This window comes from Carassius gibelio, chromosome A21 (assembly GCF_023724105.1).
Source record: "Carassius gibelio isolate Cgi1373 ecotype wild population from Czech Republic chromosome A21, carGib1.2-hapl.c, whole genome shotgun sequence".
Lineage (NCBI taxonomy): Eukaryota > Metazoa > Chordata > Actinopteri > Cypriniformes > Cyprinidae > Carassius > Carassius gibelio.
The window spans coordinates 1,165,003-1,192,818 of NC_068391.1; the positions used below are offsets into that span (position 1 = coordinate 1,165,003).

General features: G+C 39.2%; 1 protein-coding gene and 1 long non-coding RNA gene across 2 annotated transcripts in view; one reads left to right on the forward strand and one right to left on the reverse strand.

Annotated features, from left to right (window-relative positions):
- Positions 1 to 27,816, forward strand: part of LOC127941565 (alpha-adducin) — a 190,907-nt gene that overhangs the window by 7,889 nt on the left and 155,202 nt on the right. The gene's annotated exons all lie outside the window — the stretch shown is intronic.
- LOC127941579 (uncharacterized) lies at positions 541 to 27,527 on the reverse strand. Its single transcript, XR_008149108.1, has 4 exons — positions 27,401 to 27,527; positions 27,052 to 27,124; positions 814 to 828; positions 541 to 719 (listed from the first exon to the last, which is right to left on the reverse strand). It is a non-coding gene; the product is annotated as an uncharacterized LOC127941579 (long non-coding RNA).

Here is a 27,816-nt window from a genome sequence, read left to right on the forward strand (position 1 = left end):
GCGTACATATTTACACCAAGTTTATTTTTGGGAAATTCTGATATGTGAGTAAACAAATGCATACTCAATTTCAATGTCTATTTTGTGCGTACACAACGTTTATTAATGAGACCCTAGGAGCTGAACTAAGTGATGATGGTGAAGATGATGATGATGAAGATGCTCAGTCTTCAGCTGCTGGTGTGTTGTGTTCTTGAGATCATCAGAAATAATCATTTCAGGCTCGTCTGGATCATCTGAGACTAGAAATCACAAATATTTATTATTTATTTTAATCCTGATTGTTTTGGATTGATCAGTGCTTTGTGTTCTCAGTCAATAGATGAATGCAGAAAGTCTGATTAATCTGACTGAATGTGTCACTTTATGACAGAAGTGTGTGTGTGTGTGTGTGTGTGTGTGTGTGTGTGTGCGTGTGTGTGTGTGTGTGTGTGTGTGTGTGTGTGTGTGTGTACGTACATGTTTATCTAGCAAGACTAGAAATGTGATGAAGAATTTAAAAAGTTTCATAATGAACAACACTTACATTTGGGTTTTAACATCTTCATACTGTCCCATCTAACAAGTCTCTGTCTGCTTTTCTCTTGAGATCCAGCGGTTTGTGTTTTATTTCTGTCCTTCATTTCTCTCTCTGTCCTGTTGGTTTTTACTCGTCTGTAGTTTCTGACGCTCCAGCTGTTTTCTCTGTGCATTATTTCATTTCTACACTGAATATGTATCTGTTAAATCATACAGAGTTGAATTAAAGTCAAGGTACAGTAAGTTCAGATAACCTCAGTGTGATTAGATTTGCAGTAAAACTTGAACAAATACTTCTCCTGATTCTAACTGAAAGAGGAGGAGGAGGAGGAGGAAGACGAGAAGGTGCTCAAAGAGGACCAAATCTGACGATGAGATCCGCACAACACTGGTTGTCAACCACGGCCTGACGCTGAGGGAGTCTGGACTGCGAGTACAGACAAATCTAAGCCGATACACAGTGGCAAGTGTGATAAGAACATTTCGACTGGAAAATAGGTATTGTAAAAATCTCCTATATCAAAAACATCTGCACGGTTTCAGTAACGGCTTACAGTACTGTATTCTATGCAGTCAGCATTTACCTTTTGCTGTGAAATTACTGTACTATTGTATACTGTTTTTTTTTTTCTACATAGTATTGAGGGTCAGGAACGGCAAGGGGGAAGACCTCCTATGTTCACAGAACAGCAAGAGAGGGAGATAGGAAACATGGTTTTGGCCAACAATGCTATAACACTCAATCAGCTCCAAGCTAACATTGTCAATAACCACGTCAGTTTCAACAATATCCATCAGGTCTCAACATCAACACTGGCACGCATCCTAAAAAAAAATCATATTCAAATGAAGCAAATTTATTGAGTGCCTTTCGAGCGCACTTCTGAAAGGGTGAAACGACTGCGGCATGATTATGCAGAGGTGTGTACTCACTTTAGCAGTGTGATCTTGCATACTGTCACATATCTTTTACAGTACTGTACTGTAATATGTACACTAGATCTACACTGAACTACACAAGTTTGCCTGACCCTGTTCTTCAGAGTTTACATTAGAAATAGAATAAATTAAAATAAATAAATCAACCAACAGCAGAACACAATGGAGTACCTTGAAAAGCCTGTGACTTATTTCATCATATCAATGGTTTTAAAAGTCCTTGTGACATTGTTCACAAATTCCAGTCAGTGTTTGACTGTGGCTTTACATTTTGCTGATGACTGAAATGCAGAAGCGAAATCGTATATTTTTTGACACAACAAATTTCCTCATATGGGATATTGCGGGTTTTTTTCGATTGCTAAACGACAGTGAGCACAACTGGAATCACATGAGCAAAACTCTTAACTACATTCTGCACAGCAGCAGTTCATGTGGACCAAACTCTAGTTTTTCATTGCTTGAACACAGTTTTCCAAACTCTACACACTTATCCCACGACTTTAGCCACAACCTGCACAACACTGTGGATTTACAGCACTTTGTTCAAATGCTAACACACTGCTGTCAAAACTGTGAAGCACACATTCAAAACAGAAGAGATTTCAAACACTGCTGATTGCAAATTCAGGATTAGCCCTGAAAATGATTTGTTTGAATTACAGTTTGTACTTTTACAGTAATATCTCACATGGGGCAGCTCTGGCCTAATGGTTAGAGAGCTAGTTACCAGAAGGTCACTGGTTTGAGTCTCGGTGCTGGCAGGAGTTGTAGGTGGAGGGAGTGAATGAACAGTGTTCTCTTCCTCCCTCAGTACCCATGACTGAAGTGCCCTTGCACTGAACCCCCAGTTGCTCCCTGGACGCTGGATCTATAGCTGCCCACTGCTCTGTGTGTGTGTGTGTGTTCACAGTGTGTGTGTTCACTGCTCTGTGTGTGTGTTCACTGCTCTCTGTGTGTGTGTGTGTGTGTGTGTGTGTTCACAGTGTGTGTGTGTGTTCACTGCTCTGTGTGTGTGTGTGTGTGTGTGTGTTCACAGTGTGTGTGTTCACAGTGTGTGTGTGTTCACTGCTCTGTGTGTGTGTGTGTGTGTGTGTTCACAGTGTGTGTGTGTTCACTGCTCTCTGTGTGTGTGTGTGTTCACAGTGTGTGTGTTCACAGTGTGTGTGTGTTCACTGATTCTGTGTGTGTGTGTGTGTTCACAGTGTGTGTGTGTTCACAGTGTGTGTGTGTGTGTGTGTGTTCACAGTGTGTGTGTTCACAGTGTGTGTGTGTTCACTGCTCTCTGTGTGTGTGTGTGTGTGTGTGTGTTCACAGTGTGTGTGTTCACAGTGTGTGTGTGTTCACTGCTCTCTGTGTGTGTGTGTGTGTGTGTGTGTGTGTTCACAGTGTGTGTGTGTGTGTGTGTGTGTGTTCACAGTGTGTGTGTTCTCTGCTCTGTGTGTGTGTGTTCACTGCTCTCTGTGTGTGTGTGTGTGTTCACAGTGTGTGTGTGTGTTCACTGCTCTGTGTGTGTGTTCACAGTGTGTGTGTTCACAGTGTGTGTGTGTTCACAGTGTGTGTGTGTTCACTGATTCTGTGTGTGTGTGTGTTCACAGTGTGTGTGTGTGTGTGTGTGTGTTCACAGTGTGTGTGTGTGTTCACTGCTCTCTGTGTGCGTGTGTGTGTGTGTGTGTGTGTTCACAGTGTGTGTGTGTGTGTGTGTGTTCACAGTGTGTGTGTTCTCTGCTCTGTGTGTGTGTGTTCACTGCTCTCTCTCTCTCTGTGTGTGTGTTCACAGTGTGTGTGTGTGTGTGTGTTCACAGTGTGTGTGTGTGTTCACAGTGTGTGTGTTCACTGCTCTGTGTGTGTGTGTGTGTGTGTTCACTGTGTGTGTATTCACTGCTCTGTGTGGGTGTGTGTGTGGGTGTGTGTGTTCACTGTGTGTGTGTTCACTGTGTGTGTGTGTGTTCACAGTGTGTGTGTGTGTGTTCACAGTGTGTGTGTGTTCACTGCTCTGTGTGTGTGTGTGTGTGGGTGTGTGTGTGTGTTCACTGTGTGTGTATTCACTGCTCTGTGTGTGTGTTCACTGCTCTATGTGTGTGTGTGTGTGGGGGTGTGTGTGTTCACTGTGTGTGTGTTCACTGCTCTGTGTGTGTGTGTGTGTGTGTGTGTGTGTGTGTGTGTGTGGGTGTGTGTGTGTTCAGTGTGTGTGTGTGTGTTCACTGCTCTTTGTGAGTGTGTGTGTTCACTGTGTGTGTGTGTGATCAATGCTCTGTGTGTGTGTGTGTGTGTGTTCACAGTGTGTGTGTGTGTGTGTTCACAGTGTGTGTGTGTGTGTGTGTTCACAGTGTGTGTGTGTGTGTTCACTGCTCTGTGTGTGTGTGTGTGTGTGTGTGTGTGTGTTCACTGTGTGTGTGTGTTCAATGCTCTGTGTGTGTGTGTGTGTGTGTGTTCACAGTGTGTGTGTGTTCACAGTGTGTGTGTGTGTGTTCACTGCTCTGTGTGTGTGTGTGTGTGTGTGTGTGTGTGTGTGTGTGTGTGTGTGTGTGTGTTCACTGCTGTGTGTGTGGGTGTGTGTGTGTGTTCACTGTGTGTGTGTGTGGGTGTGGGTGTGGGTGTGTGTTCACTGTGTGTGTGTTCACTGTGTGTGTGTGTGTTCACTGTGTGTGTGTGTGTGTTTAATGCTCTATGTGTGTGTGTGTGTGTGTGTGTGTTTGTGTGTGTGTGTGTGTGTGTACTTTGATGGGTTATATTCAGAGCACCAATTCTGATTATGGGTTACCATACTTGGCAAATGTAAAGACTTTCGTTTTCACATGTGTAACTTTGTGTTGTCGAAACAGGAAATTCTATTCAGGAAACCTCAGCCTTGTGTGTTTCAGTCGTCTGCAAAATGTGGACACAGTGTGACACTGACACTTTTTGACCAAGATGTTTGTAAACAATCACACAAGCACTTTTGATATTATTGATATGATGAAATAAATAGCCTACTTTTGAAAAATGAACTAAGGCTACATGTCTTTAGTCAAATACAGCTTCATCAATTAAACGTTGACTTCATTTTCATAAGATATTGAGAATTAGAATATATACTTTTTCCCAGCCAGAATTTCTATTTTTTTTTTATTTCATTTCTGTTTATTCCAGTGTGTAAGTCTGACTCTGTGTGTATTCTTGCTTTGTCTGTAGTTTTTCTTCTATGAATTTAATCTAAAACCGCTCATAAGGTCATTACTGATCTTAACCTAATTATGCACATTAGAAGAACATTTAGCAGATTTTACAGAGACTAAAAGAATTCTGCATTTTTAACTCAACACAAGTCTTGTTTCTATTGTTTTAAAGAGTGAACCACTAGAACTCAATGAAGGAAGATTTACTTCTCTCTTTCAATGACTTATGACATTATCAGTGCAGTGCTTCTTTAAAAAAAAAACCTTCTAAACAGATCACAAACAACAGAACACTAATAACTGCTGTTGATGTGTGTTCGCTCTCTTTATCTCTTAACTAAAGTGCAGATCAGAATCAACCGATGACAAGAAATCAGTATAAATGAAGCATCTTCAGTGTTTTGTTCTAAAGTTTAAGGGCCCTATCTTGCACCCAGCGCAATTGACTTTGTACACCGACGCATGTGTCATTCCTATTTTGCACCTGCGCAAAGCGCGCTTTTCCCTCCACAGAAGCACGTCGCTAAACTAGTGAATGAACTTGCGCTCCCTGGGCGGTTCAGCGCAAAAAAGGAGGCGTGTTCCGGCGCAAACAATCCCTGGTGCTATTTTGTTGTTCCATTAAACAATTGCGCCACTGACCAGAAAAAACCTAGTCTAAAGTCAGTGGCGCGTTGCGCGTTGTTCATTCTGCTATTTTAAGGGCGCATGCTTGACCATAATGTATAGCGTGCACAACGCGCATACACTGTGCTCATGTAATCTACACAGATGCAACAGTTATTTTTGCAAATCATAAATTGTTACACTAAAAAAATATTAACACATGAGATGACGGAAATCATTGTGGTGTGCCACGAAGATGTGAAAAAATAGGCATAAATCTAGCTTACAAATTATTCAGGCTAATTGTAGTAATTAAGGATCAGACCTGTTTGAGGTCATATATGTATATAAGGACATCTGACAAATTGGTTTGTCCGTCAAGAACCAGGAAAAAAAATCGATGAAACAATTGTGGCTATTTCCTCCCACGCCTGTTTAACCGACGCTATTTTGGGTGGGTTTCTCCCATCCCCATACAACACAACTTCTCTGTCTTTCACTGCTCTTACAGGAACACCAGTCTCCTCGGCTGTGAACCGCTCCTGGCGTGCGCCTGGTAAATACGCCATAATAATAGCAATCCATAATGGAACTTGCGCACCTGCTTTTAAAGGGAATGTTGGATGACGCTCTGATTGGTTTATTTCACGTTACGCCCAAACCACACCTATGAATAATGAAGCTACTTCAGACCAACCCACTTTAGATTTGCGCCGGGCGCAAGAGCCATTTATCCCGCCGGGAAAATAGCAACAGCGCCCAGACCCGCCCACAAACTTACTTGCGCTTCGCGCTTTGACACTTGCGTTTCAGATCGTTAAAATAGGGCCCTAACACTGTTAATAAAATACATCAGTCAGCTTCAGATGAGTCAACATTTCCTCTCAGATCATGTGTCACACTTTCTGTGTGATATAAAGACAGAAGAGATCTCCAGGATCTCCATCGCTCAATAAATCAGGAAAGAGAGAGAGATTTGAAGCACACACACTCACACACTCTCTCTCTCACACACACACACACACACACACACTCACACATGTTTGTTTCTGTGTAAAGTGTGTTCATCCCATAGGTGTAATGGTTTTTATTCTGTACAAACTGTATATTCTATGTCCCTTCACCAACCCTACACCTAACCCCAACCCTCACAGGAAACTTTGTGCATTTTTACTTTCTCAAAAAAACTCATTCTGTATGATTTATAAGTGTTTTGAAAAATGGGGACATGGGTTATGTCCTCATAAGTCTCCCTCTCCTTGTAATACCTGTGTCATACCCATGTCATTATACAGAGTTGTGTCCTGATATGACACAAAAACATGCCCACACACACACACACACACACACAGACACAAACACACACACACACACACACTGTAACCTGAAACATGAGCGTCAGTGCAGGTCTGGTCCTGTATAAAGCCACTGAAACTCAGAATAAAAGAAAGAGGAATAATCAATATTTAAATTATAGACATATATAACAAACAAAAGAAACCTTCAAAAGCTCATAAAAAGTGATTTCATCAGTTGACAGAGAGTTAAAATGCTGTTAATATGAAAAATAATATGTGCAATATATTTCACATATTATATGAGAAAACACTGTTGTGAAGTCGTGGCCTAGTGGTTAGTGAGATTGACTCTTGACTCTGAGGTTGTGGGTTTGAGTCTCAGGCTGGTAATACCACGACTGAGACGCCCTTGAGAATGACACAGAACCCACAACTGCTCCATAAATGATGCTGACTGCTCCGTGTGTGTGTGTGTGTGTGTGTGTGTGTGTGTGTGTGTGTGTGTGTGTGTGTGTGTGTGTTCATGGAGTGTGTGTGTGCACTTTGTATGGGTTAAATGCAGAGCATGAATTCTGAGTATGGGTAACATTCAGTGCACTGTTCCTCTAAACATACATGAAATAAACACAACACTAGCTTACATTTAAGACACACAGAATCAAACATGAGTGTTTCACACAGAAAAACAACCTACTACTGTAGAACATGAAGCTCAGTTACAGTAACTTGAGACATTACAGAGATCTGTGTGTGTGTGTGTGTGTGTCACTAGTTTCCTGAAGCAGTACAAAGTCTTCTTCTTAAACAAACAGTAAAACATACAGCTGTGTTTGTCAAACTCTAAATGAGTTTATTTTGAATGATGTAAAAAAGAGCAATAATAATAATAATTGTATTTTACTGAAAAATAAATTAAAATAAAAATTGGTTAGAATGTACCATGACTTTCTGCCAGCTGATGGTCAAAAAAATGAGTAAATAGATTAGACTATAACTATAATAGATTAACATTATAACTAATAACAGTGGCATGAGAAGTTTAATACCACAGAAAAAATAACACATTTATCAAAGCTGCTGTATAGCTGAAGATAGCTGAAGCTTATATAGATGTTCATTACTTTTACTCATTTTAATTAGTTTTTTAATTAACCCCCCCCCCCCCGCCCCCCAGTAACCCCAACACAATCCTGAAGACCAGAGACATTCAATCTCAGACAAACTCCACTGTGTGTTTTATTTTACACTGTGTTTCACGTATAATGTACATATTTGTTTTTTTTCAGATATTTCCCAGGTTTTATATTTTTCTGTATATTTTTGTAGTTTGCTTTGTAAGCATTTATTAATCAGAGTTTTCACCTAGTTTTCAGTTTTCGAGACTAAACTCTTAAAGATCTGAAGACAGAATAAAAACTGTGGCATCTGAGACAGACACATATTTCATAATCATACTGTACATCATGTGCTGAAATAGTGAATCACAGATATTCAGGAAACACATATCTGAGCTCTGACTGTATAAACTCATCTGAGAGAAGGTTGAGTGAGTCACACAGCGTCCTCTACTGGAGAAGAAAAATTTCTCATACCGGTGTCACGTGGATGGGAAATAACCATGGAAATGATATGCAGATGAGGTAATGCATAGTAAAACTAGGCGTCTTAAGCTCCATATATGGTGATTTCTGGGAGGAGTCTGGGTGCAGATGCACTTACACACAATCTTCCCCTGACTGGGATTTATAAAGGGATTTTTACACAGATTCTGGAGTAACACATGAACCAGACTCTAAAGTTTCAGATCTTTGTTTGCAGATATGGAGAGAGAGAGAACTTTTGAGATTAAAACTAATACTTTAAATGATTTGAGTTGTTTTGTTCAGAAGTTGAGTCAGTGTGTTGTACTCTGATCTAAACTGATTTTACACACACTGTAATAGAATTGACCAAAACACTAGTGCACTCTATGACCCTAAATACACTCAAACACAAACACTAATATGACTGGATATGTGACTGGCGCCATCTAGAGACAAAAATAAAAAAGACAAACACAAGAGTTTAAAATGTGTTCATACAAACTCACTTTCAGACATTCAAGAGTCATTTTAGTAACATCATCCAGTGTTCAGATCTCTGCTTATTTATTTTTCACTATTTAATTTTTCAGAGTCAAATGTTATTGGTATTACAAACAAACCTGAAACACGAGTATCACAAAACCACTGAACACACAAACTGAGGAGAGCAAAACCACACAGATCTCAAAACAAACACAGAGAGCAATAATCAGAACAAATATAGACCAATACAAATCAAATGTTAAATACACAATAAAACACAATAAGAAACTAGAACAAATGTTCATCTGTAGTGAAAGATCTAAGGCTCCTCTCATGCAAACTATTTGTGTTGTTTTACTTTCTTTCCTTCAATATTCATCGATTCATTTAATTATTCAATTTAATCATAATAATTTATAATAGCCACTTATACTCTCATTTCATTGATTAGTCATTTATATTTTCGTTTTTTTCATATAATAATGATGTTTGTTTATCTGATGATGTGTGGTTTAAGGGCTGTTTGTCTTCATGATTAAGAGAGAAACACTGAAAGCATTCATCATTCTGCTCTTCATGGCTTTTCTGATATTTATGTTAATAACATTCAGTACCTGTTCTCTTATAAAATATACAATAAATACAAAAATTGTGCATTTAAGATACATGTAATCAAACATGACTGTTACTGCAGAGAAAAACTCATCAAATATCAAATATCACATCAAGGACACACCCATGGCCACGCCCACCCAACTAAATTGAAAATAATTGTACTGAAACATGAACAAATCACGCAAAATGAGCAGCAGATGGCGACACTAGATCTTCACTGCAAACTCAAAACCCTTTAGTTCAGATTAGAGACAGTCTGATGATGATGATGGTATATTTGATATGAAGATGAATATGAAGCATAAAGTGACTCTGATCATGTGTTACATTAGTGTAAAATATCGACTGATTTGATATGTATTTCATTAGTGGAGCTGTAATAATCAGAACAGAAAGCAGCTGAAGGATAACGCTGATTATTTTATTATCATGATGAGGGTTGATTGAACATTTTCATCACTAAAGCTTTAAGTTTCCACCAATAACACAAACTCTCCAACTGCAGGAATTAAGATCAGATAAGTTACACATCTGCTGTTGAAATCTTTCCGGATCCAGAAATCACGTGAAGAATACAGTAAACTAATGTGTGTGTGTCCTTGGGGTACGTGCAGCGGGAAACATTTCTAGACAGGCAGAGACGTGTCAAATCTTGTGTGTAACCTAAACACATTCACAACATCTATATGTGATCAACAGTAATGCTTATTCTTATAGCACGAGCTTTGTTAAACATGGAATGTAAGCACGGAAACAAACTCACATGGAACCAAAAGTCCCTAAAATCTTAAGACAAATGCATGAAGATAAAGAGAAGACAGAAGCACATTAACATTTCTCCTCAATGCAGGTTTCAGCAATATTTTATAGATTATACATTACTTTTAAATAAGGTCACCACAATTCTAATCAGTTTCAGCTGAGACCAAAATATACTTTATATAAATTCTAAATATACTTTATGAAAATATACTACAAACTAAGTACCATGTAATTTGCAAATTGCATTCATTTGAACTTGTGTGTGTTTATTTATATATATATATATATATATATATGGAATTTATTTTCCAGGACTTGGTGTAATAATAATAATAATAATACATTATATTTATAATGCACTTTTCATCAGAGATCTCAAAGTGCTACAGGGTTAAAACAAAACAAAAAGATAAGCAGTTCTTTAATAATAATAATCTAAAAGGGACCAAAAGCTTTGCTAAAAAGAAATGTCTTGAGGCCTTTTTTAAAACAATCAGTAGATTGTGGAGCCCTCAAGGAGTCAGGGAGGCCATTCCACAGATGCGGGGCAGCAGTACAAAAGGCCCTGTCTCCCATTGTCCTCAGTCTGGTTCTGGGTATGTGGAGGAGGTTTGAGTGAGTGGAACGGAGGGAACGGGTTGTGGTTTGTGGGTTGATAAGTTCTTTTAGGTAGGAGGGGGCATGTCCATGGATGCATTGATGTGTGAGGAGTGAAACCTTGTACTCAATCCTGGTGGAGATGGGAAGCCAGTGGAGTGAGTGAAGAATGGGGGTAATGTGCTCATATTTCCGCACTCTCATCAGGATCCTAGCTGCAGAGTTTTGGATGTATTGAAGCCTCTGCAGACTCTTTCCAGGAATCCCAATGAGAAGTGCATTGCAGTAGTCCAGTCTGGAGGAGACAAAGGCATGAACCAGTTTTTCGGCATCTGAAAAGGTGAGAATGGGCCGGAGTTTGGAGATGTTACGGAGGTGGTAGAAAGAGGTCTTGCATAAGTGATTTATATGAGCTTCAAAAGTGAGTTGGGAGTCAATTTTTACACCAAGATTAGTTACTGTTGATGAGAGGGGAATGTTGGTGCCAGAAAAGGTGATACTGGTTATGGATGATGATTTGATTTGGTGAGGAGTGCCAATCAAGATGGCTTCGGTTTTGGAGCTATTTAGTTGAAGGAAGTTGTGCTCCATCCATACCTTTATCTCCTCCAGACAGGTACTGAGTTTTGATGGGGATGACTGTGAGGGTGTGGATTCAGCTGTGGCATGTACATAGAGCTGTATGTCATCGGCATAGCAGTGGAATGAGATTTTGTGACGGCTGATGATTTGGCCAAGGGGGGTGAGGTAGAGAATGAAGAGGATGGGGCCAAGGACTGACCCCTGGGGGACACCGCAAGTAACTGTGTGTGGATATGATTTGGAGTGGCCCAGGGAGATGTATTCTGTCCGGTTTGTGAGGTATGATCTGAACCAACTGAGGGCAGTATCATTTAGTCCAGTAGTGAGGTGGAGCCGGTTTAAAAGAATACCATGGTCGACAGTATCAAATGCAGCAGAAAGGTCCAGGAGGATGAGGAGGGAAGGGGAGCCAGCATCAGATGATATGAGGAGGTCGTTTGTGACTCTAACGAGGGCAGTCTCTGTGCTGTGAGCAGAGCGGAAACCTGACTGGAATTTTTCAAAGAGGTTATTATTTTTGAGGTGGTCCTGAAGGTGGCTGGCAACTGCTTTCTCAAGTACTTTTGATATGAAGGGGAGATTTGAGATGGGCCTATAGTTGGATAGGACTTCCGAATCAAGAGTGGGTTTTTTGAGCAGTGGTGTGATAATGGCATTTTTTAAGACAGGGGGAACGTAACCAGTTTTGAGGGAATGATTTATAACAGCAGTGATCAGGGGACTTAGGACGGTGATATGAGTTTTTACCAGGGAGGTTGGGAGAGGGTCCAGGGGACAGGTGGAGGATTTCATCTTCCTGATGATGTTCTGCACCTCTTCTGATGAAACCTCAGGAAAGCAGTTTAGGGGTTGGGAGATGGTATATGTTGGGGGAACAGTTTGGGTGGGAGGACCAGAAAGGGCAGAGCGAATATGTGCAGTTTTTGATGTGAAGAAATCCATGAATTTATTGCACTGCTCTTCTGTAGCGGCAGTAAGTGGGGTCGATTGTGGTTTGAGAAGGTGGTTTATAGTGGAAAAGAGCTGCTTGGAATTTCCTGGACTGTTTCTGATGGCATCGGAGTAAAACTGTGACCTTGCCTCTTTGAGGGACTGTGCATATTTTTGTTGTTGCTTCCGGTAGATTTGTTTATGTACAGTGAGGCCAGAGGATCTGAAACGCCGCTCAAGGACCCGCCCTGCTGCCTTCATCTTACGAAGCCCATCTGTAAACCAGGGTGCTGAGTGGGTGAAGGTGACTGTTCTTGTTTTAACAGGTACATGGAGGTCCAGGAGGCTGCTCAGATGGCTGTTGTAGTAGTCCACTGCTTCGTCAGCTGATAAGAAGTGTGTGGAAAGATGCTGAAAGTCTGCTGCCAAGAGTTCTGGGTTTATGTTTTTTAGGTTTCTGAAACAGATGTTCCGCTTAGGCTTGGAGAGGCTGGATGGGGATGGCAAATCCATAGAGATTACCTTATGATCGGACACACCTAGGTCATACACCTGCAGGTTGGTTAGAGGGGCAGAGTTAGTAATGACCAGGTCCAGGGTATGCCCCCTGGTGTGTGTGGGAACACCAACAAGTTGTTTTAAGTTAAAGCAGTCCAGTAATTGAAGAAATTCAGCTGAAAAACGGCAGGAGGGGGTGTCAACATGGATGTTCATATCACCTAAAATTATAACATCGGCGGAGGATGTGCAGAAAGTTGTGAGGAGATTTGACATCTCAGTGATAAATGATGGGTTTGATTTTGGTGGTCGGTAGATGAGAAGGAACAACACAGGGGAAGGGTACTTACATTTAAATGCAAGGCATTCAAATGAAGATAGTTCAGGTAATGGTTGCAGAGATAAATCCAGATCGCTGCGATGGATGACTGACAGGCCGCCACCACGCCCCGTGCTGCGAGCTTTCTGGAGGTAGCTATATCCTTGGGGACAGCTCTCGTTTAAAGAAAAAAAGGTATTTGGTTGGTGCCAGGTCTCTGTAATGCACATATAATCCAGAGATTTTTCCAGGATATGGTCATGAATGAGGCAGGATTTGTTTGTAATAGACTGTGCATTTAAGAGTTCGATTTTGCTACTTGATGAAGCAACAAATCTTTGCACTGGCCGTAGCAGACTGGAGTCCACTCCACGTTTTGCATTCAGCTTCAGTGTATGTGGTGCGACAGTTCGTGTTGCTGACCAGAGAGCCGGGATGGTAGGACTTGTCTGTGAGCAGACAAACTTTCTGCGGGAACTTCTATGGAGATAGCGTGGACGGCGGAGAATTCCTAGTTGTTTAAGCACTGCAATGCACGGTGGAGTGAGGAAACTGTTGAGATTCATCAGCTGGTTGACGGAGTAACTCAACATAGTGGAGGCGGCGGCGCGGAAAAACGGCCGTTTTTAGCCGCGTAGCAGCTGCGATGCACGAGCAGCGACGACCAATTCCAGGGAGGCTCCGAGCAGGTGTTTTGCTAGCGGCAACAGGTAGGCCACCGCTAGACTCAAAAGCTACCTGATAACGTTAGCTATCCAGTAAGGTCCACAGTTCGGTGGTGCGGGAGGTAAACAGTTATTTATTTATTTTTTTTGTAAAAGGTCCACTGGTCGGTGGCCAGGGTAGAGGATAGTAAAAGATAAAAAGGTTAAAAACTTGGCGTTGTTTTGGCGCGACGGGAGAAGCGGCGAACAGACAGCGCCAGCGTCCTCTCCACATGTTGTGTAGGTCACGCTGAGCACTTGAAAGAGATCCTCCTTCGGCTGATGTGTATAGCTGCATGTTCTCCACTAGGGGCGCCCAGGTGCTGTCAGCCAGAAGCTTTCTATGAAAGTGGATGGGGAAGGAGGGGTAGGCGCCATATTTGCAGTGTTTGTGTGGGGGTGAAAGAACATGAGTACATGTAAATTAATAATTGTGTTTTTCAGTAATTTCATGCAACACACAAAATACCCACATACAATTTTTACAATTGCTTGGTTAACATATTAAGCTCTTCCAAATAACAGTCCTGTAATCAAAAAACACAGAATAAAAAAAAAACACTTCTTTTTTTTAACTGTTCCCCTTTCAAAGGTGTAGAAGAAAAAAAAACTTCAACCTTCAACAATTTACCATAAGGTTTCAATAATTCCCCCACAAAGCAATTCACAAAAACAAATGTTCAGGTCTTGTTTTTCAGGTGTTTTTTTGTTAAGGTTTAATGTTCGGGCGCCGCTCTGGAACGGTGGTCGCTGCCCTGGCATGAATACACTCAGTCAGACGGACTGTCGCTCACTCAGGGCGCCAGTCAGGTTTCAGATCTGACAAAATGTAAATGAACCCAGGATAGCAAAACAAACAAACACCTTTTAAAATATTAAATCACAGATAGTCAAAAAATACTGTTCAGTGGGAAGATTTATTCCACTGTGGTCCATGGCATAAGAAAAAAAAAATTAAATACATGTTTGAACAATGAGAAACAAACAAAGAAATAAAAAGACAGCTAGCAGAGGGGAAAATAATTGTTCAACTTAAGTTATATATATATATATATATTTTTTTTTTTGGTCCACGTAGAAATTGCGTCTCACTATCGATCCGGCAGTGCTCTGTTCGAAAGTCATTTGGAACTATTTGAACAAATGCCATCTTTCCACCTCGCAGGGTTCTTTAAACCATCACTTCCACACTACTGCCAGCTTTTCCAGATGACACCATTACTATAAGCTATGACTCACATCCTTATATGCTCTTTCCTTCCGCTGATGCCCCAAGCACACAAAGTGAAAAAAAGAAAGTAAACTGAAAGAATGTTTTCACTGGCACACAGGCCTCACCCTTTCACAGTTCTGCAATGTGGTATGTTTTATCTTTCAGATCACAAGTATATGTGCATGATCACTGTTGGAGTTCTCCTTACAGTGTTTCCCCACACAAATCATGATAATGGGGGAACTACAACATTAGAGGAATGTAAATAATGTAAATAAACTGAGAATTGTAGAATTATATATAATTTTACATAAACTGTTTCTGTCATACTTATATAACATATTTACAGTGCATTATTATTATTAAGTGGATGGAAACCTTCTTGAATTGCTCCTGCATCATAACAAAATGCACAAAAGACGGGTTCATTTTACATCACGTGAATACAAATGATGCTGGAAGCCAAAATTTCTTTCACTTAAGGGAAAATAATGTGGATAATCAGAGCTTGTCAGGTGTCAGGTGTGGTCCAAAATCACCACTTATCAGAGTAAAATCAGTAAACTACCTACCACAGAGCATCGAATCTTTAAGATAACATTTGCAAAAAAACATAGCATAATCTAGTGTACACTATTAAGAAGTGCAAACCTGCAAATTAACTAAATAAAATAATACAATAAATGCATATTTATAATAAGCACTTAACTCAAGCATAAAATCATAAGATAAATGACTAGAGAAGGCTGACTATAAAACATTTACTTTTCCCCTGAATTAAAAAAGCTCTTCTGGTCTTCAGTGCTGAAAGGACAAAGTTTGAGCGTGCACTCGCAATATCTGAGCCAGAGACCATTCAGAGAACACCGTCTGTTTAAAAGTCCAGTTTTGAGATTCGTGCACGCGCATTACGTGAATCTTGTGATATTATGAGCTCTCAACATTGACATTAAGATATAGAAAACGCCTAAAATTAAGAAGATAGTAGAGAAGAAAGCCACACTAGGTAGCCGCATATATTGCCCATGATCCACCCACTTCCAGAAGAATTGAAAAGTAAAAGTAAAAAAAAAAAAAAACCCGCCCCACACCTGCACAGTGTAAAAAGTAAGAGCACACCTGTGTACAGAGCTGTACCTGTACCTGTGTCAGCTTGCGGTGCAGACGAAGCTCTCTTCATCCGCTGAGGATCAGGACAGCAGGATTCACTCTGGATCTTTATTTCTTCAAGACCTTTTCTTAATCGAGATTCAGCACGGTTTTAGAAACAATCTGGATCATTCTGCACTTCTCCTCTTCTCACAGGTACAGGACTTTATTATTATTATTATTATTATTATTATTATTATTATTATTATTATTATTATTATTATTATTATTATTATTATTATTGTAGCCTGCTTTACTGAGCGGCTTCATTTTCATATGATGACTGGAGTATTTGCAATTTTATCAGAAATATTTTAATAGCTGCCACATTATTGAATGTTTGTAATAATATAACGTCAGATTGTTTGTTTTCATAATACTTGTTTTATTGTTCAAATTATATAGAAATTAGGAGGAAATGCATTTTTACTCAGAACAGGGCAAAACTGCCAGCTCTTGTGAAAAAGAAGTGCACTTAAGTATACTTTTATAAAGTGTACTTATTGTGGAAATAATATACTTTAAAAGAACACACATAAATGCAAATTAAATATGTTATTTTCGCCACTTAAGTACATTGCATTTGTAATTAATTTCAAATGTATCACATTTTGCATGAGTCCAGACATGTCCATTCATGAGTCCGGACCTGGTGTTCCTCTCTCTCACCACCAGAGGGCGCCACTTCCCCATCTCCCGGACTCATTCACCTTAACACTACACACCTGGTTCACTCTGCACACCTGTTTCATCCACTCACATACTTACACACACAGCTGTTCCCCTTTGGTTCACTAGTATATGATCTTCACACTCCCACCTCTCTGCCTGCCTGAATTTTGTAATGGTATTTTTTGATTTCTGGTACTTGTGTTTTTGCATCTTGGCTTTGTCACCGTAATTTGTTTCTGTTTTTTTTTTTTGCCATGTTGGCCTTTTTGTTCTCATTTATAGTGTCTCTTCCCTGCATTTGGACCCAGACCTTGTTCCTTCCACGGCGTCGTCTCTACCACGCCATGACAATTTTAAAGTTATATTAAATGCAATAAGTTGAACTTTTGAGTGATTTTTTTGAACAACTTAAGTGGGACTTAAGTGGCACTTTTTAGTACATCTTTATATGTACAAATATATGTACTAAATTGCTTCTAGTGTCTTTAAAATATGCTTAAAGCTTAATGTATTGACATGCAATTAATGTGAACTAAAATACACTTTAATGTCAGTTAACAATACACTTAAGTGTGAATTAAATGTAAAGCTTTTGACCACATAAATGCATATTATTTTAATTAATTTCAAATATATTTAAAATTACATCAGTTGCAATTAGTTTAACTTTTGAGTGATATTTTGGAATCACTTAAGTGTGGACTTTAGTATATTTTATATGTGATTTGAAATTTGGTAAATATGTACTTCTGAATAAGCAATTAATGTGATCTAAAATATACTTCAGTGTCATATATCTCCTGCAATGAAGTTGAAATAGAGTATATTAAATAATAATAATAATAATCATAATAATAATAATAATAATAACAACCTCTTAATAACCTAGTTACAATCAAAGCAAAAACACAAAATGGTAAACCTTCTACATTTATCGACAAATCAGTCTCTAAAACAAATAAACAAAAATGCTTTTTGCTAATGCACAAGAAAAAGCCTATACTATACAGTTACAATAGTTCAACTCACTTATTAGAAAGAGGGCAGGAAATGGAGAGGAAGTATGGAGCATTGACCCAGGGTGGAGTAGGAGGGAGGAGCCTGGAGCAGGAGAAGCCAGATGGTCCTCCAGAGACCCGCCAAGATGACCCACGGTGGAGTTGATTGTGGGAGGAGCCATGGTGGAAGAGGGACCGACGACACACGGGGGCCGACTGAAGGAGACTGCGCCAGTGGATCAGGAGCCCAGGTTTGGAGACAAGCAGACGGAGAGCCAGGGTGAAGCCGAGGATCCGAGGGCCAAGGTGGAGAAGAAGGCTCAGGCGACCAAGGCAGAGGTGGGGCCGCGGAAGACCGCTGTGGAGCTGGAGTGACTGAGGAAGGAGGCGGAACCAGAGGGAAGGAGGAGCCTTGGTCAAAGGACCAAGTCAAGTCACCTTTATTTATATAGCGCTATAAACAAAATACATTGCGTCAAAGCCACTGAACAACATTCATTTGGAAAACAGTGTGTCAATAATGCAAAATGATAGTTAAAGGCAGTTCATCATTGAATTCAGTGATGTCATCTCTGTTCAGTTTAAATAGTGTCTGTTTTTATTTGCAATCAAGTCAATGATATCGCTGTAGATGAAGTGACCCCAACTAAGCAAGCCAGAGGTGACAGCGGCAAGGAACCGAAACTCCATCGGTGACAGAATGGAGAAAAAAACCTTGGGAGAAACCAGGCTCAGTTGGGGGGTCAGTTCTCCTCTGACCAGACGAAACCAGTAGTTCAATTCCAGACTGCAGCAAAGTCAGATTGTGCAGAAGAATCATCTGTTTCCTGTGGTCTTGTCCTGGTGCTCCTCTGAGACAAGGTCTTTACAGGGGATCTGTATCTGGGGCTCTAGTTGTCCTGGTCTCCGCTGTCTTTCAGGGCAGTAGAGGTCCTTTCTAGGTGCTGATCCACCATCTGGTCTGGATACGTACTGGATCCGGGTGACTGCAGTGACCCTCTGATCTGGACACAGACTGGATCTGGTGGCCACGGTGACCTTGGAATAAGAGAGAAACAGACAAATATTAGAGTAGATGACATTCTTCTAATGATGTAGCAAGTACATAGGGTGTTATGTGAAGTGTTCCGGTTCCGGTTTACCTTATTAATTCCTTTAACAGATTTGGATATTAAAAGCATACTAGTATGTTATGTGTAAGCCAGGTTAAAGAGATGGGTCTTTAATCTAGATTTAAACTGCAAGAGTGTGTCTGCCTCCCGAACAATGTTAGGTAGATGTATGTAAGTTGATTTTGATATTCTAGGTATTATCAAATTGCCTGAGTTTTGAGAACGTAGCGGACGTAGAGGAGTATAATGTAAAAGGAGCTCATTCAAATACTGAGGTGCTAAACCATTCAGGGCTTTATAAGTAATAAGCAATATTTTAAAATCTATACGATGTTTGATAGGGAGCCAGTGCAGTGTTGACAGGACCGGGCTAATATGGTCATACTTCCTGGTTCTAGTAAGAACTCTTGCTGCTGCATTTTGGACTAGCTGTAGTTTGTTAACTAAGCGTGCAGAACAACCACCCAATAAAGCATTACAATAATCTAACCTTGAAGTCATAAATGCATGGATTAACATTTCTGCATTTGACATTGGGAGCATAGGCCGTAATTTAGATATATTTTTGAGATGGAAAAATGCAGTTTTACAAATGCTAGAAACGTGGCTTTCTAAGGAAAGATTGCGATCAAGTAGCACACCTAGGTTCCTAACTGATGACGAAGAATTGACAGAGCAACCATCAAGTCTTAGACAGTGTTCTAGGTTATTACAAGCAGAGTTTTTAGGTTCTATAATTAACACCTCTGTTTTTTCTGAATTTAGCAGTAAGAAATTACTCGTCATCCAGTTTTTTATATCAACTATGCATTCCATTAGTTTCTCAAATTGGTGTGTTTCACCGGGCCACGAAGAATTATAGAGCTGAGTATCATCAGCATAACAGTGAAAGCTAACTCCATGTTTCCTGATGATATCTCCCAAGGGTAACATATAAAGCGTGAAGAGTAGCGGCCCTAGTACTGAGCCTTGAGGTACTCCATACTGCACTTGTGATCGATAGGATACCTCTTCATTCACTGCTACGAACTGATGGCGGTCATATAAGTATGATTTAAACCATGCTAATGCATTATTCAAGTCTATGCAAAAGAATGCTGTGGTCAATTGTGTCAAACGCAGCACTAAGATCCAATAAAACTAATAGAGAGATACACCCACGATCAGATGATAAGAGCAGATCATTTGTAACTCTAAGGTGGAGTCCAGGGCGGAGCTGGAGACTGGAAGTCCCGAGGCTGACCGGAGCACCCAGATGGTGAGCTGCGGGACTGACTGGGACTAGCAGAGATCAGGTTGAGGAACTGGCTAGTCTAGGAGGAGGCGGGAGAGGGAGGCCAGGAGGGGACACAGGAGGATCAGGGCTGGACGGAACCAGCAGAGAAACAGGAGATTGAGGGCTGGATGGAAACAGGAGATTCAGGAATTACCTCGGGAGTGTGGGCGGGGCTTCCCTCCAAGCCCCCGATCTCCACTAAATCTCCCTCGGGAATGAACGATGTAGCCGGCTCACACACCTGGTGACACTATCCTGCAGTCATCATGGTGAGATTAGGTTCCTTTTAATCTAAAAAAAAAAATGGAATCGATTCCTCACTGTTGTTTTCCATTTTTTTCCAATTCTTGTTTTTTTTATTTGTGGAATGAAAATCCCTACGCTCCGTTGTCCTCCTCTTGTTTGTCTCCTCACACATCGCAGCGGTTACACAAACATAACGCACGGCACATTTTTCAAAAACTGGTGAAGTAGTGTGCCGTCATGATGTAATATTTTGGTGCATGCGCATTAAACAAAAGAGCTACTGCCTGGTTACCTATTATTTTATGCTTTCTATTTCTACTCAAGTTCAAGTTGTTCTAATTCGTTGGTTAGACTCATTCACCTAACTAAAAGTCATTTTACAGTGCAGTTTAGCCTATATTAGAATCCAAATGTAGGCTTTTTGAATCCAAATTAATTTGATTGGATTTAAATGTGTGTTTAAGTGACTTAGAACAACATAATGAAATTGAGAATATTCTGTACACAGATGTAAATTATGGTTCTATTACATACAAATACAGTACTTTCAGAAAATATTATGTAGAAAATGTAATTTATAGAATTCATAGAGCAGGAGCTGGTGATGAAAATTAAAACAATTCAAAGTTTTATTGGACTATACTGTATAAGAAAGTGTATTGAAGTTTATTTTTATTCATTGCATTAATGCACATAGTATATATTATAGTCTAAATAGTAATACATTTAAAATACATTAACAAATGTAATTTTGGAGAACACACTTTAGTTGAAATTAAAATCAATTATTTTACATGTGCTTTAGTATATTGATACATATATAAAAATAAGTGTACTTATTTAAAATACAATAAAATCACACTTAAGTATGTTAAGACCTATTGTCATTAAAGTGTAATCTCTTTAAGTATAACCCTTAATTTAAATTATATGATATTATCTGCAAATGCACTTTTAAAAAAGTATACTTTTAAGATTGGAAGTACATAACAAGTAGACTTTTAATACAATTAAGCACACTTCTTTTTCACAAGGGTGGAGCTGCAGTGAAGTAAGTGTGAACAGATAAACATCAGACATAATGAATATTTTAGTGAATCTTCTAATCTCACTGAGATCACACAGCTGCTTCATCAGAAACTGATCTGATGTTGTGCTTGATCTGATCTGAAACTGCTGTCGATGACTCGGATGACTGTAATTAAACTCTGATTTAACAGATCCAAATGGAGTGTAGAAAGGAAAAAACACACACAGAAAACTGCCACCAGAAACCAAAGATGAGCAAAAACCAACAGGACAGATAGAAAAATGGAGGAAAGAAATGAAACACAAACAACTGGATCTCAAGAGAAAAGCAGACAGAGACTTGTTAGATGTGACAGTATGAAGAGAAAAAGACCATGGTGTAAGTGTTTGTTCACATTCAGACAGATTCTTCAGACTTTCTGCAGACACAGATGAATGAAACAGATCTGTGATTGTTTAACTGACATGTATTATTGATCAAGAACATAAACTTATACATTCAAACAATGTATATAATCTGATATATACTGTATATATTTGTGATTTCTAGTGTCAGATGATCCAGACGTGCAGATAAAGATTCATTCTGAGGTCAAAAAACTCTTCAACGTTTTCTCAAGAACACACAACATCAGTGAAACACCAGTAGCTGAAGACCTGAACATCTTCATCATCATCAACATCATCCTCAACATCATCATCATCATCTTCATCTTCTTCTTCATCTTCATCATCTCCATCTCTCCAGTCTCCAGACTCCAGTCTCTTCAGCTCCAGAACTGTTTTCAGACTCATCTGATCACAAACTAACAGACTAATGAACCGTTTCTTTCTCAGATCTGTGTCTGAGAACCGTTTTATTGATCTGGAGCAGCACTTTATGAGATTATTTTCACATCTGCATCACACAGAGACTCGTTTTAGTTTCTTTCTAGCGATCCTGAAGACCTTGATCAACCGGTTCAGGTGTGTTCGATGAGGGCTGGAGAAAAACCCTGAAACAACTGCTGTATTTCTTGCCACGTTATTTTAATGTATTATCATAATTACTGTATAAATACACCGGTCTGTAGTGTGAATAGATTTACCGTTTACAGCACTCTAATCCGAGTTATTTGCATATTACAGCTAATGGAAATAAAGAATTGCACATTCACAGAAAATTGCTTGAATGTTGCAAAATAAGGTGGATATATCTCTGAATATTTTCATACTCTTCCATACTGTTTATTGAACATTCATTTCTCATCTTTTCAGTCTGTTCTAAAAGAATGCAACAACTATTGTGTTTGTACGACTGAGTTATGCTAAACTATTCTGCATGTTTTTATCCGTTCTCCAACCTCTCGTCATGTGTGAGATCAGATCATGGTGAGAACCTGGAAGGAGTGAATCGATCTGAACAGACAGCGCTCCATTACAGGACTCATGCACTCACAAACATAGTCACATATTGTTGGAATTGGTGCGCGGCTCTGCTTCTGACCCAGTGTCTCATCTGTCTGTCTCGTGTCCTGTGATTTTTTTGTTGTTTTAAGTGATTGAGCCCGCATTCTCTTTGTGGCAAAATGAAGTTCAGCGTTGGCATGTTACTTTGGCTGGCTGTGTGCCTTCTCAGTGGTTTAATCGCCGAAGTATGGAGTTTATATGGAAACGCCGGAATCCTTACCTACACGCGGGACCAGCTCAAAAACATCGGAACGCGAAAAGGGACTAAAATATAGAAAAGAGGATCAAGTGGAGGAGTGAGAGAAAGACTGAGGAGGCGCGGCAGCAGACATCCCCTACCAGTAATAACTTTCTGATGAATGAACTGATCGCTAAAGTACAATATGATAATGAGTTCCGACAGAGTAATCTCATCTGTTTTACAGAAAGCTGGTTGAAAGAGGAGACGTCAGACCCCAACTTGGCCCTGGTTGCTTTATTAAAGAGGGGGGACATAGTTGGAGAGGAAGTATATAGAGCACATGTGTCATCTCTCCAGAAATGGTGCGAGGAAAGTTCCTCAGAGATAAATCTAACAAAAACAAAGGAGCTTGTCTTTTATGAAAAGGACCCTGTGCAGCCCCTTATAATTAGGGGACAAATTGTAGAGGTAGTAGAAAAGTTCAAATACCTCGGTACATATATTAATACTAATCTAAAGTTCGGTGAAAACACAGACTACATTTTTGAAACCTGTGACCAACGTCTCCATCTACTGCGCAAGCTCAACTCCTTCAGAGTGAGCAAGCACATTATGGAAATAGTCTATAAGAATCTGATAGAGAGTATTCTAACCTTTAACATGGCGATGTGGTATAGTAATTTAAACATAAAAGGGAGAAGGAAGCTGCAGAGAATAGTAAACCTTGCCTCAAAAATCATCAGGACAAATCAGAAACAATTAAGTTCAATGTACGAGGAAGTTCTCAGGAAAAAAGCTTTTAAAATAACAAACGATCCCAACTCATCCACTCAATAGGGAGTTTGAACTCCTTCCCTCTGCCAGACGTTACAAAGTTCCTAGGGCAAATTATTTTATTCCTAATGCAATTCGGACGCTGAACAACACGTCCCACTGATGTATTGTAACGTAATTACTACTGATGTACTGCATTTTGCCCTGAAGATGTCTGTGTGTTAGACTTGTTGTTCTTGTTGTTTTTGTTGTTGTTGGTTTGATTGACCGAAGGGAAATTTCCACATTGTGGACAATAAAATGAAAATGAATGAAATGAATGAATGAATTCATGCTATTAGTTTCTATATAATACACTGTGAAACAGCATTTCTGTTATTTATGGCTCAGATGACTGGTCTTAATTAACTGTTTTATATATATATATATGCTGAAATAACACTATTTAACATCATATTTGCGTGTTGCTTGTGTGTGAAGGTGCTGTATAGTGTTGCATGTACAGTTGTAAGTGTTTACTGTACCAGTGTTTGTGTTGCTGTAATAGTGTTTTCTGTACTGTAATCTCACTGTACTGTAATCTGCTGACAGACTAACAGTAACAGAGTAACTGTGTAACACTGTTGGGTTTTCCCTGTATCCCCCTGTTATTGTTTCACAGCCCGAATCCAAGAAAATCCAAGATTGTTGTCGTGGAATGTTTGTCGGTATTTATTGCAAATAAATATAAAGTACAAAACAAATAATGTGAACTGGTTTAAATGTCTTTAAATATTCCTCTGTAGCGCTTGGAGTTTAGTTTTCTCCTATAAGCAAAAGCTCCAGCAACACAGATCCAGAGCGAGGTCAAAGACTGTATCTGCAGCACGGCTTCTCCTCGTCATGCTCTACACGCTACAGTTTATAGGATAGCGCCCTCTCCACCTGGAGAAGGTGTACTACTCAATGCAATAGAAAAGACAACTATAAGCTTGAATCTGCTGCTATGAGTCTGGAGCACTGTTCTTCACACACTCTCTCTTGTGCTCCATACTGTATTATAGCACACACACTGATTTATATATGCAGTGTTTTATTTCTAATCCTTGAAAAATAAGACAATCGTGACCTTTATTAACCAAAAGCATTTGACTTTTAAATTAAATAATGAAAAATAAAAACATAAACAGAGATCTGAACACTGGATGATGTTACTAAAAAGACTCTTGAATGTCTGAAAGTGAGTTTGTATGAACACATTTTAAACTCTTGTGTTTGTCTTTTTGTCTCTAGATGGCGCCAGTCACATATCCAGTCATATTAGTGTTTGTGTTTGAGTGTATTTAGGGCCATAGAGTGCACTAGAGTTTTGGTCAATTCTATTACAGTGTGTGTAAAATCAGTTTAGATCAGAGTACAAGACACTGACTCAACTTCTGAACAAAACAACTCAAATCATTTAAAGTTTTAGTTTTAATCTCAAAAGTTCTCTCTCTCTCCATATCTGCAAACAAAGATCTGAAACTTTAGAGTCTGGTTCATGTGTGAAATGTGAATGGAAACCTTATCTGTTCATCTTAAAGTGATCACGTCTCTTCAGGAGACTTTATTAAACACTTGATGATGGATTTATTGATTTATTGGAGGGACAGAAATCTCTCAGATTTGAATTAAAATATCTTCATTTCAGAAGATGAGCAGGTTTGAATGGCATGAGGGCGAGTAAATGATGACAGAATTCTAAACTTTCACTTTAATGCTGTTTTGTTTGATTTGTTTGCTCCTGGATCATTAGATCGTCTCTCGTCCTCTCTACTCGCCATTTCTCCCTTTCTCTGTTGTCCTGGGTCTCATTTATAAACTCTCTGTAGATTTCATCCTAAAAGTTTTCTGCGTAATGACTTTATGTAAAGTCAGAGCTCGTCTCCATTAATTAGAGTGGAATAATCAATGTAAAATTGTATATTGAAATGAAAACAGATTTTAAAATCATATTGCTTACTTCATTTCATTTCTCACTCCAGGAAAAAGGCATATGCATGGTCTAGAAAGTCTGTAAGGTGTGTACATATTTATGCCAAGTGTATATTTTATAAATCCCAATATGTGTGTGTGGAAAATTGTGTACGCAACGTTTATAAATGAGACGCCTGATCTCTTCAGCCAGACATAAAAACTTGACACATTTCTGGGATTTTCTAAAGAATCAGTCAAGAGAAGATATTAGGACAGATTTGTTACGTGACAGCATTAATGAAAGTTTCTTAAGGGTCAAGATCATGTTCTCTGCATCTCCTGCTCAGTGAGTAAAATTGGCTGTGTCTATAGTAGGCTATTATGGACTACCTTTAAATATATTTTCAAATTATTATTATTTTAAACTATTGTCTTGATCAGTAGGATCTTGTAATAAAGTAGCGAATACGAAGGATCAGTTCTGGTTAAAGAAGATGCGATTTAATCCTGTTCACATGAAATTAGATTCTCTCGAGCAGGTCTAAGTTTATGGATCTGTTGCTATGACAACAACTCCAGGATGAGCTTCGAAGAACCCACCAATTGATTTCAAGATCATGTCGAATCATCAACAATCAAATTCAGCTATCATAGTTAGCGAGGTATGAAGAACAGGCCCCTGGTTTACTCGTGGCTTTTGTGTGAGTTTTTTATGTTCCTGGACATCCTGTTTTTGTGGGTTTCCTTCAGGTCACACAGAACGTTCCTTTCATTTGCTTTATTGCTTTCATTGAACTGACGGATGGGAATGAGAGTCCAGCCGGGACACAGATCATTAGTTTGTGTTCTTGAGATCATCAGAAGAATCTTTTCAGGCCCGTCTGGATCATCTGAGACTAGAAATTAAAATATTTTTTAATTATTTATTTTAATCCTCATTGTTTTGGATTGATCAGGGGTTTATGATCTCATTCAATAATACATCAATCATTCATCAGATGAATTCAGCAGTGATAAATCAGACTGAATATGTTATTTTATGACAGGAGTGTTTGTACATACATTATATATAGAAAGACTAGAAATGTGAAGAATTTAAGTTTCATAATGAACAACACTTACATTTTGGTTTTAGTCTCTTCATACTGTCCCATCTAACAAGTCTCCGTCTGCTTTTCTCTTGAGATCCAGTGGTTTGTGTTTTATTTCTGTCCTTCTTTTTTCTCTCTGTCCTGTTGGTTTTTACTCGTCTGTAGTTTCTGACGCTCCAGCTGTTTTCTCTGTGCATTATTTCATTTCTACACTGAATTTGTATCTGTTAAATCATACAGAGCTGAATTAAAGTCAAGGTACAGTAAGTTCAGATAACCTCAGTGTGATTAGATTTGCAGTAAAACTTGAACAAATACTTCTCCTGATTCTACCTGAAAGTGAAGTATGATGTTTTCTCTGATTGATCAGAACGACTCTTCACTGCTCCGTCTGGATCACCAGAGACTGTAAATGAAGAAAACAGATCATCATCATAATGTAGAAACAGCAGCTGGACTGATGCTACAGATTCAGATCATGAGCACAATCAGACACCATTACACCTCAAACCATGCACAAACAGATCAGATTAATAAATACATCCCATGTGATTGATTCATTGCTGTTTTTATGTGATTTCTGTCAGCTAGTCTTTCATGCAGACACTATTAAACAAACACAGTTTTCACAAAATACATCTAAAGTAAAAGTATGTTAAAGTATGATGTTAAAGTGTCTGACCTGTGATGAATGGAGATGTAGAAATATCCAGAATCTGAATAGAAATAAAGATCCACAGTGAAGATCTCAGTGAGTTTAAGACACTGATTCATCAGTCGATGGGGGTTATTTATTATATAAAGACTCCGCCTTCTTTGTGGTGTAGCTCGGGGTGAGATTAAACTGAAAGTGGAAATAAGATCAGTGTAGAAACATTGCTGAGGAATCTGAATATAATAGGAAAATACACCAGACACAACATGATGAAGATCCAACAACAATCACTTTATCTGTTCACACTAGAAGAGACACGGTTCTGCAGAATCAAACCACACAGATGAGAATGTGAGCAGCATTCTCTGAAAACATGCTGCTTATAAAAGTACAGATATGTATAATAAAATATTACTCCAGTAAAAGAATGAAGTTCTCCTTTT